Source organism: Synchiropus splendidus, chromosome 4, assembly GCF_027744825.2.
Source record: "Synchiropus splendidus isolate RoL2022-P1 chromosome 4, RoL_Sspl_1.0, whole genome shotgun sequence".
Lineage (NCBI taxonomy): Eukaryota > Metazoa > Chordata > Actinopteri > Syngnathiformes > Callionymidae > Synchiropus > Synchiropus splendidus.
The window spans coordinates 5,276,392-5,290,043 of NC_071337.1; the positions used below are offsets into that span (position 1 = coordinate 5,276,392).

General features: G+C 46.2%; 1 protein-coding gene across 2 annotated transcripts in view; it reads left to right on the forward strand.

Moving 5' to 3' along the window:
* The window catches only part of pvrl2l (PVR cell adhesion molecule related 2 like), a 317,663-nt gene that overhangs the window by 172,718 nt on the left and 131,293 nt on the right, over positions 1-13,652 (forward strand). The gene's annotated exons all lie outside the window — the stretch shown is intronic.

Genomic DNA, 13,652 nt, shown 5'->3' on the forward strand with positions numbered 1-13,652 from the left:
AACAGAGGCTCCTCCTCCGGTTCCCAAGCTTTAAAAGAGTCGACTCATTTGCGTGATATTCCCAAATGTCCGGCCGTAACATTAGGACCACTGGCTGGTCATATTGATGGGCATGTTGCATTTAATACTTCAGGAAAGAAGTATGCCTCGAGTGTCATATATTGACGCTGGGAAGTGTCCTATACTGAGACTGAAGGCAGCCTTCAGTGTGACGTGTTGACACATTAGCTTTCAACTGAAGCACACGTTCCACCTACGGCGCCATATCCTGAAGCATGACATGCAAGAGGTGATGGATGTTGGGGTAAGATATGGGATGACACTCACTTCAGCATCAACATGGGGCGCAAATTTTCCCAACGTCAATATATTTCGCTGTGGAAATAAGATGGGTTGACTTTTCCAATAAGCATTGACCCTATACAGCAGGTGTCAGGTGTTTAGGAGACCAAGTCATAGAGGCTGGATGGAGATGGTTTGGACATGTACAGAGGAGAGAGAGAGAGAGCCAGTACATTGGTAGATGAAGATGTTGAGGTTGGAACTGCCAGGCAGAAGGTGGAGAGGAAGGTCAAAGAGGAGATTGATGGAGGTGGTGAAGGAGGACATGAGGTCTGTAGGTTTGAGAGAAGAGGAAGCAGAGGACAGGGTGAGATGGAGGAAGATGATCCACTGTGGCCACCTCTGAAGGGAGAAGCCCAAAGAAGAAGAAGAAGAAGGCTGACCCTATACAGCACGTGTCAAACTCGAGGGTCGAGTGCCACGTCCGTCCATCTTCGTAATACTGTGTGTGTTACAGTACTGTATTAAGTTGGCTCAAAATCAACATACACTGAAAACTAAAACACCTCCAGGAGGTGTCTAACGCCAGTGAAGGAGGGGGATAGTTCATGGTTGAGTGAGGCAGCGCTGCTACAGCAGAGAACCAGAATTTCCATTTGCAGCACATCATTGTGTTACATTGTCATGGAAACTGATTTTCATTTGTGTTGTTGCTTTTAATTAGACGCGTTTCTCTTTTGAAATCAATTCAAGTGGCTTTGCTTGTTTAAAGAATGTTTGGGATTTTTATCAAACTCTGAAAAGCTTTTGAAAGTGGCACGTCAATTCCTAACAATGTCAGCCTGCCCCTGTAAAACAGTTTGACTGGCCACTTTACCAACTACAGGTCTGAAATGACTCTCGTTGGTTTTGTGAGAGCAGAGCAAATGCTGAGGTGAATTTTCCACCGTTGACAAGCAGTTTTTTGGGGTTTTTTTTGCATGAAGCAGATCTGGAAGTACATGATGTCGTGCGTCACCTGAATCCAGAGTTTCACACAGTCGAGCGAGTTGCTCAATTTGAGGTAAAAGTGGGAGTAAATCCACAGTCGGCAGGTGCCACGCTGGCAGCCACAAACGCAGGGCTTTATCTTTGTTTGTGTCTGAGATTGACGGCCAGACGAAAGAAAGGATTTTATAGACAGTTTGGGTTTTTTTCCCCCCCAAAAAATACTCCATCTCTTCTATTTTTTTGAAAACAAACTGCTGCCAAAGCGACAAAATCAGACGTGTCTCTAGCTGATGCTGAGTGGGGGAGTTTGCCAAGAAAAGAAAGTGTCTTTTGTGAGACATGAAATTCCATCAGTTGTTTCAATTACAGCCAGTTAACTGACGTGTCGATCAAACTACTCTTTTGGGGTGTGAGTTGGCAAAACAAATGATGTTGAAACCTAACTTCATCTTGTGTCTGTCTTCCACTTGGATCTGAATGAGTGACCCTCGCTGTGATAAGTGATCTCTCGCTGTGATCTGGAGACGACGCACCTATTTGGGCGACATGATGCCGTTCAGCTTGAAGTGAACATGATGCCGTTCAGCTTGAAGTGAACATGATGCCGTTCAGCTTGAAGTGTCCTTGAGGTTCACACTAAACCCTCTGGAATTGGAAAGCACTGTAAGTAACATGTAGAAACGATAAAAGTGAATTGTTGCAGAAGAGGGTGATGGTTCTGACCAGGGTTCTCCACACGAGTCGGAGGTCTCCGCTCTGATGTCCAGGAGGGCTATGGAGTCGTGGTGGTTCGAGGAACAGCGGAGTGTGTCATACGTCCTAGAAGTTCTCCGACTTTTTTAGTGGAGGGTTCCTCCTCAACTGACGTCAAGGTGGCGCTGTCATGGCGAGTCACACTGGACGACAAATCCACAAAAACAGCAGATGCACCCACCTCACTCCCATGGTGAAATATATTGACATTGGGGAAGTTGACTTCCGCGTCATATACTGACGCCACAGGCAGCCTTCAGCGTTGCATGTTGACGCATTAGGTTTTGAATTGATGCAGATGCTTGGCCTCCTGCAGCAATGCTACACATGAGAGAGACAGAGGTCAGGGTTAGGCAAGTCATGGGGTGGCGCTCTATTTATTCTAAGTGCAACAACGTGTGAATTGCTATTTAAAGCCGTGCGTGTTAGTCGAACGACACCCACGTAATGGGTGATATATAGCAACTGACATCCAATGTGATTCAGTGAAGAGAGCTTCCGTATGTCTGTGCTTTGAGCCGAGGGACACTGGCACCAGTCTCACTGGTACCGACCGAAGCAGAACACGATGAGTGGAAGATCTTCAACCATGTCGCGGCAAAAGCGTGTTTTTAATCTCACTGTTTGGACAATAAGCTTAGCGCTGGTATTTGGTGAAGTCGCCAGTCTGCCGTAAAAACTATATTCGCGCACCATGTTCTAGGTGCGGCGCGATGGCGGCTTGCTTCTCCACAGACATTTACTGCGAGTCTCAAGGCTATTGACAAATAAAACGTACTGAGCAGGATCGCTATTGTGACAGCACGTTCCCTAGTAGTGGGTGAACAATCCAACGCTTGGTGAACTCTGCTTCACAATGATAGAAAGAGCCGCTTATTCAGTTTCTTCTCAATGGAATCATTTGTTCTTATCACGCTGGGAAGCTAACGTGCTAGTGATGTTTATTTCTCTCATGGCAGGTTTCATTTCAAGAGGGATGAGGGAGCAACTATGGCAGCATGTGGGCAAGCATACTGTAAATGTCATAGTAAGAGGGAAACTTGTTTTTCCAAAAATTAAAGAACCGCTGAATTGCCCACACTTCCTACAAGCGACGTGAGGAGGAGCGTGCAGGCTGGGTGGAACCAGAGGAGGACAATGTCATATCAGAGTAGGAGGCCCGAGTGAATGGACGCCTCATCATACAGTGGTGGTCCCTGCAGAGATGTTTGGCAATAGAGACGCAGGAAGTTAGAGGAGATGTTGAGGTCATTTGACTGGAGAGAGCAGTTTCACCGAGACAGTTGGGGATGTTGAAGACAGCTGAACAGGGACAAGAGGAACTCTGAGGCCAGCAGAAAATCAGGATTGGTCTTTAACCACTGCGATCTTGAGTCTCACGCAGAGGGAAAAGAGCTGACGACGGGAAAAGCTGAGAAGTTTCTGCAGCAGTACGAAACTTTCCACCTGAATTGTTCCAGACTTGCATCATGACTTAACTCCAATCCATCAAAAAATGTCAAGCAAAACAAAACAAAACAAAAAAAAAGGATTTGAGAGTTGAGCTTCATCGTTGTCAGAGACATTTCAAACAGGCGAGGATCTGTTTCCCTGCAGGGCCAGTGTTGTTCCCTCTTTCACCCATCCAAACACGGCTTACGGACTGAATACCAGATTAAACCGCTAATATAGACTGAGGGTTTTTTATAGTGCAAATCCACGCTCTGTCGGACAAACGCCTTCGCTTGTTACCAACCATGGATCTGTCACAGCTTGATCCCATCATTGAATATCACATAAACACAGATTTGTTTACGCCAGTGAATGGAGATCTTTCTTTAAGTATTAAAATAGACCTCCTTAAAATCAATACATCTGAACCACAAAATCTGTCCTGCAATTCCACCCTGACCATGTTATGTCCTACCCTCCATGGATGTGTAGTTTTGCTCACGCTAACTCTTGAGAAGGACTGTCATTTGCTGAAGGACATCATGCAAAATATATGTATGTGTTGGGTAAAAGCATTTCACCAGAGAGTTTGGGCCAATTCCTATCTTCACCTGTCAATACGTAGTGCTCAGGGCTATTGAAGTGATGTTGAAAAGGTGTGCATCGACACAATGTGGGGGGCAGAGCAAGAGCAAGAAGAAGAAAAAGGCATTTACAGGATCAGTGGGCTGTCTGTGTCTCTGGAGTCCATAAAATGAAACAACACTTTTATTATGATTATTATTGTTGATCATTATTACCCTGACTGTTTAATTTGATAGTACCATGGTGCCTCAGTTTTGGAACGTCCCGGACTTCAAACGAATCGGAATTCAAACAAAAATTTCTAGATTTTTTTGTTTCGGATTTCGAATGAAAATCCAGAACTCGAACTCCCCCCAAAAAAGCCGGAAAAAACATAACATGCACGGACCGATCAGCTGACCCACAACGCACTTTGTTATTGTGTGTAACGCAGCCTCTGTATGCAGACGTGTCCCGTTAGCTCCATTTACTGACTGTTTTTTCTTCATATTGAGGTGTGAAACCTTTCCTGTCTCCACACTGGACCGTGGTAGAGTGTCACAGGGGAGGTGCTGGAGCGCTCACTCCAGGGTTTGATGTCCTGTTGTGGGCTGGAGCTGGGACAGGGATGAGGCCAGTCTGGGACAGAGCGTGACTTGGTTTATGACTTTGTCACAGCCAAACTGCACAGAAGCGCACATTCAGAGCTGGACACGCACCGGGCACCTCTTCACTTCTGGAGAGACCTCACTCACTCGGCAACCCCTCCCACATGCAGCGGCCACACACATAGAGGAACAGCCACCTGCAGCAGACACTCTACATTCACTCCTACAAAAGACTATTTTAAGGCTTGGAACGCATTATTGCTTTTTCCACTCATTGTGATGGGAAAAATCCGTTCAGATTTCGAACAATTCGCTTCTCGAACGGCCGTCTGGAACGGACTGTATATGCTTTTGAAATTGTGAATCTATCACTGTCATTTATTCCTTTGGTTCAGTGACAGTTGTTTACTGACTGTAAACCATGTTTTTTTGGCAAGTAAACACCAGCTGTAGCTAACACTGTCGCTATGGGAGACGACATTAGCACCAAGAAAATGAGCATTGTGTAACGCGAACATAACCGTTGCGGCTTGTCTGCACTGACCCTTATTGACAAAAGATCGTAAAATAACTGTGTTGCAACAATGAGGCAAATAATCCATAATAATAATGGGCCTCATGTCAGTTATTACCATGGTTTCTCTGAAAGAAAATAGTTATATCTTCCGCTTGGGATGCAATGTATATTTGCTGAAAATATAGATAGATAGCAGACTCTCCCTCAAACTTGCCCTCCACTTAACACTTTTTTTGAGATCGAAGGTGAAGACAGGAATTGTACTTCACCCTTTGTCGCCACTGATCTGTCGGCAACACAACTGGTGGTGGAGGAACCAACACGAATGACACTGTGCGCACAAATGACAACACAATTGTTGGACCATTGAAGTGCTCGCCTTTACAAGCTTGTTGCTGTGTCATTGGAAGGAGCTGCGTGATGGAGGTCATCGCTCTCTGAGGGCCTTTACCGTTCTGCATTTCACTGACGGATGTCATGGCCAGTTTCGCTGGAAGTCGACCTCTCAGTCTGGTTTTTCCTGACAGTCGAGCCTGAAAATAGCTCGAGCTACTTCGACGCATGCCTTCGTGCCTTGTTACGGAGACAAACCGACCAAACAGAGTTGTTTATGACACCAGTCGGCTGGAGATCAACTGAACACAGTGTTTCACATGGAGTCAGAAATGATTGAAAAGTGGGATGGATTAATTGATTCCGTCTTCCTCTCAGCATCCGTCTTGTGCTTATGACGCCTACGGCAATAGAGAGAGAAAACAGGCCTCCCTTCTCTCCAGCCGGACTGAGGCGAGCGCTCCGAGATAATTGAAAAAGTTTTCAATTAACAAATGCTCCCGCTCACATGGCTCTGATCTACAGTCGTCTCCTTGTTACCTCCACTTCTGTGTCTCTGCCAAAACCTGCTGGCTGCCATTGCACTTCTCATTCCACCGCCAGCTGTTTCCTTTCCCCTCAGGACTCAAACATTATTCTCCTCAGTGGAAACAACAAAGGGGATAGAAGCAAGGCGGGGAAGGAATATGATCTATATTAAACATAATTGCCTCGGTTCTTCGTGTTATTATGTGTTCGGATTGTTTGCTCGGCCCATTTTTCCTCATTTCTTCCCCTTTGTTTCTCCACATCGCCTGTTTTTTTTTCTCCCGTTGGTTAATCAGGGATCTCCGGCTATCACACACATACTTGTTTAACATCACGACGGGAACGTCCTTTGTGTGAAGTCATAGTTTTGGTTGGCTTCATGTGTCGACTGAGCGGCTGAGATCTTTCATGAACGCTATGGATTCTTTACAGTTCTCCAGCAGCGAGATTTCATTATTTCCTGCCTCAAGTCAGACCAGTTTGACAGAACTGTGTTTTGCTTTTATCTCATCTAGTTTGGAAAATAAAGCGCAAAACGTGTAGTAAGATTTAGCATTTATAACGTTGGATTGAATTCCTACTTTCTTTTTCGACCCCATGAGTTTCGCAAGCCGGGAATGTTTTGGGGTTTTTTATCCACAAATGGTTTTCTTGCCACCAAAGCAGCTTCCTCCCATTGTGTTGGGTGGTGGGTCTCGAGGAAGTGGAAAGTCCACCTGGCAGATCTGTGCAGCCCTTTATCTCATGTGCAAGCGCCGTAAATGCCGGCCTATAAGCCGCTACTTTTTTCTTGCGGTGTGAACCCTACTGCTATTATATGGATTTTTACAGGCTAAAGAGCCTCGCGCTGCGAAATATTGAGCCCCGTAACATCAAACCGATGAAATCACAAGCGTTTTATCGACCTTAAAGCGCTCAAAATGCGTTGTTTTTGCCTGTGTGTCCGCAGCTCCGCCAACAGAGCCGATCTCCTGGAGGAATGGAAACGAGAAGAAGTAGCTGAGACCGGCTCTGGTGTCGGAACTTTGGACTTGCGGGTGAAAACCGCACATTTTAAGGCGCTTAATGTCAATAAAAGATGTGAGGAGTTGATGATTCCAGTTCAGAACATTGGCCAGTTTGTTCCATGAGTCAGTCTCCATGCTGGAGCCCATTTTCCAAACTAGTTTAGAAGTGATCCTCATGCATTTTTAAGGTGCACCACTGACCTTTCTACGGTGCAGACAGCACCACTGCACCCGTGGCTTATGGATGAACAAGATCTGTTTTGCTTCTTACATTTAGTTTGTGGGGCTACTATTCAGTTGCCCGCTATAGTCTGGAATTTCTGGTCTATCAAAAGCTTAAAAAAGATCTGTGCTGCCTTCATCAGATCCTTCACTTCAAGTCCTGATTTCTAGGACGTTTTGGATTTCCCTTCTTCCTCTTGATGAATTTTCCCTCACTGCGTCTTCCTAAAAGGAATCTTCAGAAGCTTCCTCCATTCTCAGGAGAATGAAAATACTTCTTGGAACGCCTTCAAATCTGTTACTTCCACTGGCTGTGGTGCTGAAATGTCCTATTGTTCAAGGTTCCACTGTGTGACCCGAAGCACCACCATCACTGTAGTACGCACTTATAACATAACATGGATGTGGCATATGGAGGACGAATTATTTTCCCTTAATATATTCCACTGTAAATACCATAGTAATAAGAAGGGAAACACAAAACCTAACATAATAAGATGGTTATTATAAGATTTTAAAGGCCTGTGGCTACTCCCTCAGTCTTGGCTCCCTGGGACCTGCGGGCCCCATATTGCTGACCCGTGCTTTTGAGTCACTCTGATGTTTGTTTCTGGACCGTGTGCAGAAGCCCACACAAGCTTGAGCAGAGCGCTGGTTCACTCTTCTCACTCAAATCAAAAGCACCAACTTGCCGTAAAACCATGGCCCCTGACACATGAGACCTGAAGATGAGCTGCGAGATAACAAACTAATGATCATCAGGAGGTGAGAAGATCATCCGAGATCCTCATGGATCGTGCGCTTGACCTGCAGCAGCAGTGAGAAGAGGAAACAAGCAGAGGCGCAGTGTTTCTGTACACAGCAGGGAAGCGCTGGAAATCCTTTCTTCAGTTCTCAGAAACGAAATATTCTAGATGAGGATTTATGGCTGGAAGCGAGGAGAAGCGGGCTGTTGGGACACGGCAGGTCAGACCACTCTGCATGGTGAGCTGCTTCTGATCATCACAAGGCTCCTCAGATCTGCATCATAATCAGGACTGTCACACTTTCTCCTGCGTCTCTTCTGAGGGCCACTTCATCTCCCATCTTCCTTGTTATTCTTCCTCCTCTCCCTCTCTCTTTCTCGTCCTTCTTCCTTGAAGAACAAAGCCCAATCTCGCTCACTTTCATCCGGCAGCCCACCTCCTGATTCGCACTCAAGTTTCCAGGACTTTTCAGTCCCTGGCTCCTTCCTACCATCTGCTCTGAAGATAAAGGGCTGTTGTGTCTGCCGACCTGAAACACTTGTTCAGAAGTTAGTTCCACACGATGTGAGCCGTCAGAGAGCAGCGACCTTGTGTTGGCTACCAGGACTTCAGTCAGACTCTCTCTGTCCCGCTCCCCTCTGTAAGACTTTAAAGCTAAAAACAACAGGTCAAGGTGAGAACGAGACTTTCAGGTTGGAACCAAAAGAAACTTTATACTCACACTCTTCTGATTCGGGAGAGAAGGAAGGAAAGTTGATGTGTTTCAGGTTATCAGTGCCACTGTTGGGACAGTAACTCCAGAGAAGTAATCTATTACATATTATTAGTTACCTTTCCAATAAATAACGCCTTGGTTTCTCCATGCTTAAAGTACTCAGTTGCACTGCTCGTGACAGCACTTTTAGATACATGCGCCTCCAGCCCATGAAACTTTAAACGACTGAACTGAATTTTGAAAGAGAAAAATTGGTCTGTTAGAGGTTCTTTGTTCCACGGTTCGACCTAGCTCGGCAACAATTGGCTACTGTACCAGCGGCAGCCATGTTGTCTGAGAATAAAACCTGGCAGTGAGACCTCTGGAGGACATGTCAGACAAGAGTATTACAGCCTGTGGAGCAGCAGGAGAGTCGGAGTTTTCTTGTTCCTGGACTGAGTAGAGCAGATTCATTCCATAAGTGGAATGATAGAGTTGTTGAATCCAAAGAAGACTTGTACGTTGACATGGTGTCTGGTCCAAGGTCATAATAGTTAACAAAAATGACCAGAATGTGAAAACTAGAATTGTAAATGTATTTTCGTTAACTGAAATAAAAATAAAAAAAATTTTTTTGGCCCAGCTGGTTTTTGCGACAGCTGTCGGCCACTTGTTTTTTTCTACTATGTGTGGTTTGTTGTGTTTTAATTTCTGACTATTTTTGTGACTTATTTCAATCTTCAATCTTGTTCCAACAGCCCATATTGTAGGGAACAAAAAAAACAAATAAAACTAGCGCTAAAACTAAACTTAACTGAAATAAAACATTTTTTCAAAAATGCCTCTCTAAAAACATATGAAAACTTACTGAATTTGAAAGACCAAAATTCAAAACAAAACAAAAACGAGAACTTGTGAAAAATCCCTAACTCTCATAACCTTGGTCTGGTTCTTCCTCACTTACAAGGACTTAGACGTGGACTATTTCCAAATTCAGCTAAATGTTTCATCTAAAACTAGAGTTGTTTAAAGTCTAGACCAGTGATTCTCAACCATAGGGCAGAGGAGCTGTGAGCGCCCTCTAGAGGGCCGCTAGAAGTTCTTAGTTTCACACCTCTGGGCTGTGAGACGTGAACAGTTTGAGACCCCTGATAAATATCTCAGAAAAAACACTACAAAACTGAACGAAAAGCCACAATCCTTCACCAGTGATGACAGTTTTCTCTGTCTCTCTTGACCGGTCTTGAAGAGAAATCCCAGCCTGCCTGGTCCCAGGCCGAGTAAAAATGCAATGGAGATCCTAATAAAGTCCAGTCTGGATACTGCGACACCATCTAAACCGTCGCCCCAAATGTGCTGTACCCCCCCCCCCGCTCCCACCTGGTAGTCCAACAGGTTGCCATACGTAATTGCACCACATGTCAGTCCCACACGTTCGTTGCGTCTGGTGTTAGCGCAGCATGAAAGGAAGCGATGAGCTCCCTTCAGCCCCAGATGAGTCAGAGGTTTCACTGACGGTCTGCACGACTGGGTGAATCACTGCACTCTCTCTCTGGCTTCTGTCCTCTTGTCCTCCTCTTCGTGCTGACCGGTGTTGCACCCTCACACTGAGGAGTCCTTGCCTTGGTGGTCATAATCGCTCCGTCACCATTGCCGTAGCGCCACACACAAAGCAGCGAGAGCTGACTCACCGCTTCATTTGAGCTGCAGGTTGTTGATTTTTCCCCTCATCTTTGCAGTATAAATATTCAACCTCCAGTTTGGAGAAGACCTCCACCCCTGCTGCTCGCACCTGCGCCGACAAACAAAAGCTGCTTGAGTCGCTCCAGTCCTGCAGAGACTCGATGGCTCATTGTTTGCCTGCGATCTGCTCCGCCCGATTATTTCTGCCTTTGGGTTTTATTAAATCTGGAAAATAAATACTTCTAACCGATTGGGGGGGTTTTGAGTGGCACGGATGCCGAGGTAAACAACAGGAAATTGGTTTTGGGGGGTTCACCAGCAGGAGGAGTGTCATATCTGAAGCTCAGCGGAGGAGACAGACGGTGCGAAGGTGTGCCGCCTGATCATGATGAAAGCTGAGTCTCCAGGTTCAGAGAAGTTTCCTTCATCTCCTGATGGGATTTTCTCAGACACTTGGTGTGTTGTACTTCATGTTTCTTTGCCACGAGCTGGTGGTGGATTTTGTTTAGTGAAACTCCGAAACTAGATGAGGAGGAACGATGGGGCGTGTAATGTTTGACCATTAGCCGATGCTAACTCTAATCCGTCCTCCTCTTTTATACGCTTGGTCAGGCATCATTCATGCATGCGTGCGCTTGTATTAACATTCTTGTGTGCACCAATCTTTCACCAGACACTGATCTTATGAGGACATTTTGCTTATAAACATAGAGTTTCGAGGGTGAAAACGTCAAAATAAGCGGGTGATTCTAACTGGGTCTCAGTTTGGTTCTGGTGAGCCATGTGTTTTGGATGGTTCGGTTTAGGGGGTGATGTCAATGAGAGGTCCTCACAAGGATCGTGCTACAAGTGTGTGAGAGAACCTGCGCTGCAGTAAGAGGCTCCACTGAACGATCAAACCTCCCGGTCTGTCAGCTCCATTTCTCCTCCTCAGCAGCAGATTGAGCTGCAGCTATTGTTCCTATCTACCACCCTTGTACTTCTGCTTTGAAATCACTGTCCATTTTCCAACTCAAGCTGTAGATATTTTCTGACGGCTCGATGTATGAGAACAGAGACTGAACTACGATCTCAATGGCTGCTATTATCAGTGGTATGAGCTGGTGGTGTTAGCTGCGCGGCTGCGTCGACTTCATATGAAGTCAGAAATTCAGTTCATACTCTCAACTGAAGTGGTCACATGGCTCAGATGGAATTTTGGTCCAAAGTGTCAGAGTGAGCAAAAGTCTTGCCGCTTGCTTAAACTTCAACCTCGTACCTGAAGGAGAAAGGTACTTTGACAGGGCAGACCCCTGCACTGTGACCTCACGCTGTAGGGGGAAGAAGTGACCAATTTCTGCAGGTTTTAACCAGAGCTAGTCACATGACCGAGTGTGGTTCACGTCTCATGTTTGTGTATTCAAACAAACCGACAGACGCCGCCAGCACCAACCCATCCTCAAACAAATGCAGCGCCATCCCATGGCTTACCTCACTCCAACCTCCAACTTTTTTTTTTTTACGTGGCGGAACGCGCTTCAATTGAAAACCTGATGCGTCAACATGCAACGTTGATGGCTGCCTTTGCCGTCAATATAGGACTCAAAAGTCAATATATAATACGCCATGGGAGTGAGGATGGGTTGCCGAAATCTAAACCAAGGATCTATATTGTTCTTTGAAGGGAGTCAGATGTGGGATCTGGACCTTAGGTTGTGCCATTCACCCTCAACTCTGCTGACATGAAACAACAAACTTGATTTGAAGACGAGGAGGGAAGGAAGTGATGACTCATCTGTGGAGGTGTAAAGAAGAGCGTGAACCAGCTGTGAGCGCATCTGTGACTCCAGAATTGAGGCAAATCCAGATCCGTTTTTTTCCTCCTCTGAGCAAAAGGTGTCGGAGCCAACCGAGACCTCCCTCATGTTCGTGGCCTGCTCAGATAAGTGACAGAACTATTCAGTGTATTCCCTTGACAGGGCTGGCGGAGCCTCCTGGGTGAGAGGCGGGGGACAGCCTGGACAGGTCTCCAGCCGCTGGAGTTAATAAGCTAATATATTCATTGAAAGTGCTTCATACTCCTGTTTTATATATTATATTGTATTTTCATCTTAACCCACGTTTGTGTCGTACAAGAAAGCTGCATTGTTAATGCTCTTTGATGCTTGTTTTCGATGCGTTCTTTTCACGGACGCCCACTAACATCCCCGAATCTTCCACCGCATCACCCCTCGCATTCGTCTCCGCGGATTCTAAACACCTCAGATTTTGACAAACTGCTACTTGAGGAAGCAACAGAGTCAGGTGGAGCTTAAAAGACGTGATGCAAAGAGACTGACAGTTTAATGTGAAGCTCATACATCGCAGCACCGGGAAGCAGCGAGACGTTGGCTGTCATCCATCATCTGCTGGCTTACAGAGGCGGAAGTCTCGCAGCAGGCAGGTGGTGCAACATCTGAGGAGAAAGGAGACTTGAAGGAGTATGATTCGGCACTTCCACCTGTGAGCGGTTATATGCACCGTGTTGCTGGAATGTGAAAGAACCGTGTTCATCCATGCCTCAGAAATGTGGGTTCAAAAATAATGTGGGTTACTGTTATTGGTGTTTTCGAAAAGTTTAAAGTGCAACGGCCATCTTTGTAGTCCTTGGCCCTCTTTTGGCGTTGTCCCTGCCTGATGTGGTCCGCCGGAAATTCCGGGACTGGAATCCGAACTTGCGCATGTTTTACCTATTGACGCTTACTGGTAAGCGCATGCGTCCGTGGTTATATCATGGATAGGCGATTACGTTTTTTTCAACTTATCCATCCATCCATCCATCGTCGCCCGCTTATCCGTTACCGGGTCGCGGGGGTAGCAGCTTCAGGAGGTCACGCCAAACGCCCTTCTCCCGAGCAACATCCACCAGCTCGGACTGGGGGATCCCGAGACGCTCCCAGGCCAGCGTAGAGAGATAGTCTCTCCACCTGGTCCTGGGTCGACCCCTCTGTCTCGTCCCAGCTCGACGTGTCTGGAACACCTCCAAAGGGAGGCGTCTAGAGGGCATCCTGATGAGATGCCCGAACCACCTCAACTGACTCCTCTCAATGTGGAGAAGCAGCGGCTCTACTCCGAGCCTCTCCCGAGTGACAGAACTTCTCACCCTACCTCTGAGGGAGACGCCTGCCACCCTTCGGAGAAAACCCATTTCAGCCGCTTGTATCCGGGACCTTGCTCTCTCGGTCATGACCCAAAGCTCATGACCTTTTTCCAACTTATTAAAATATTATTTTACTTCTAGAGTCTAGATTAAGAAATTCTATGTTTTATTTGATA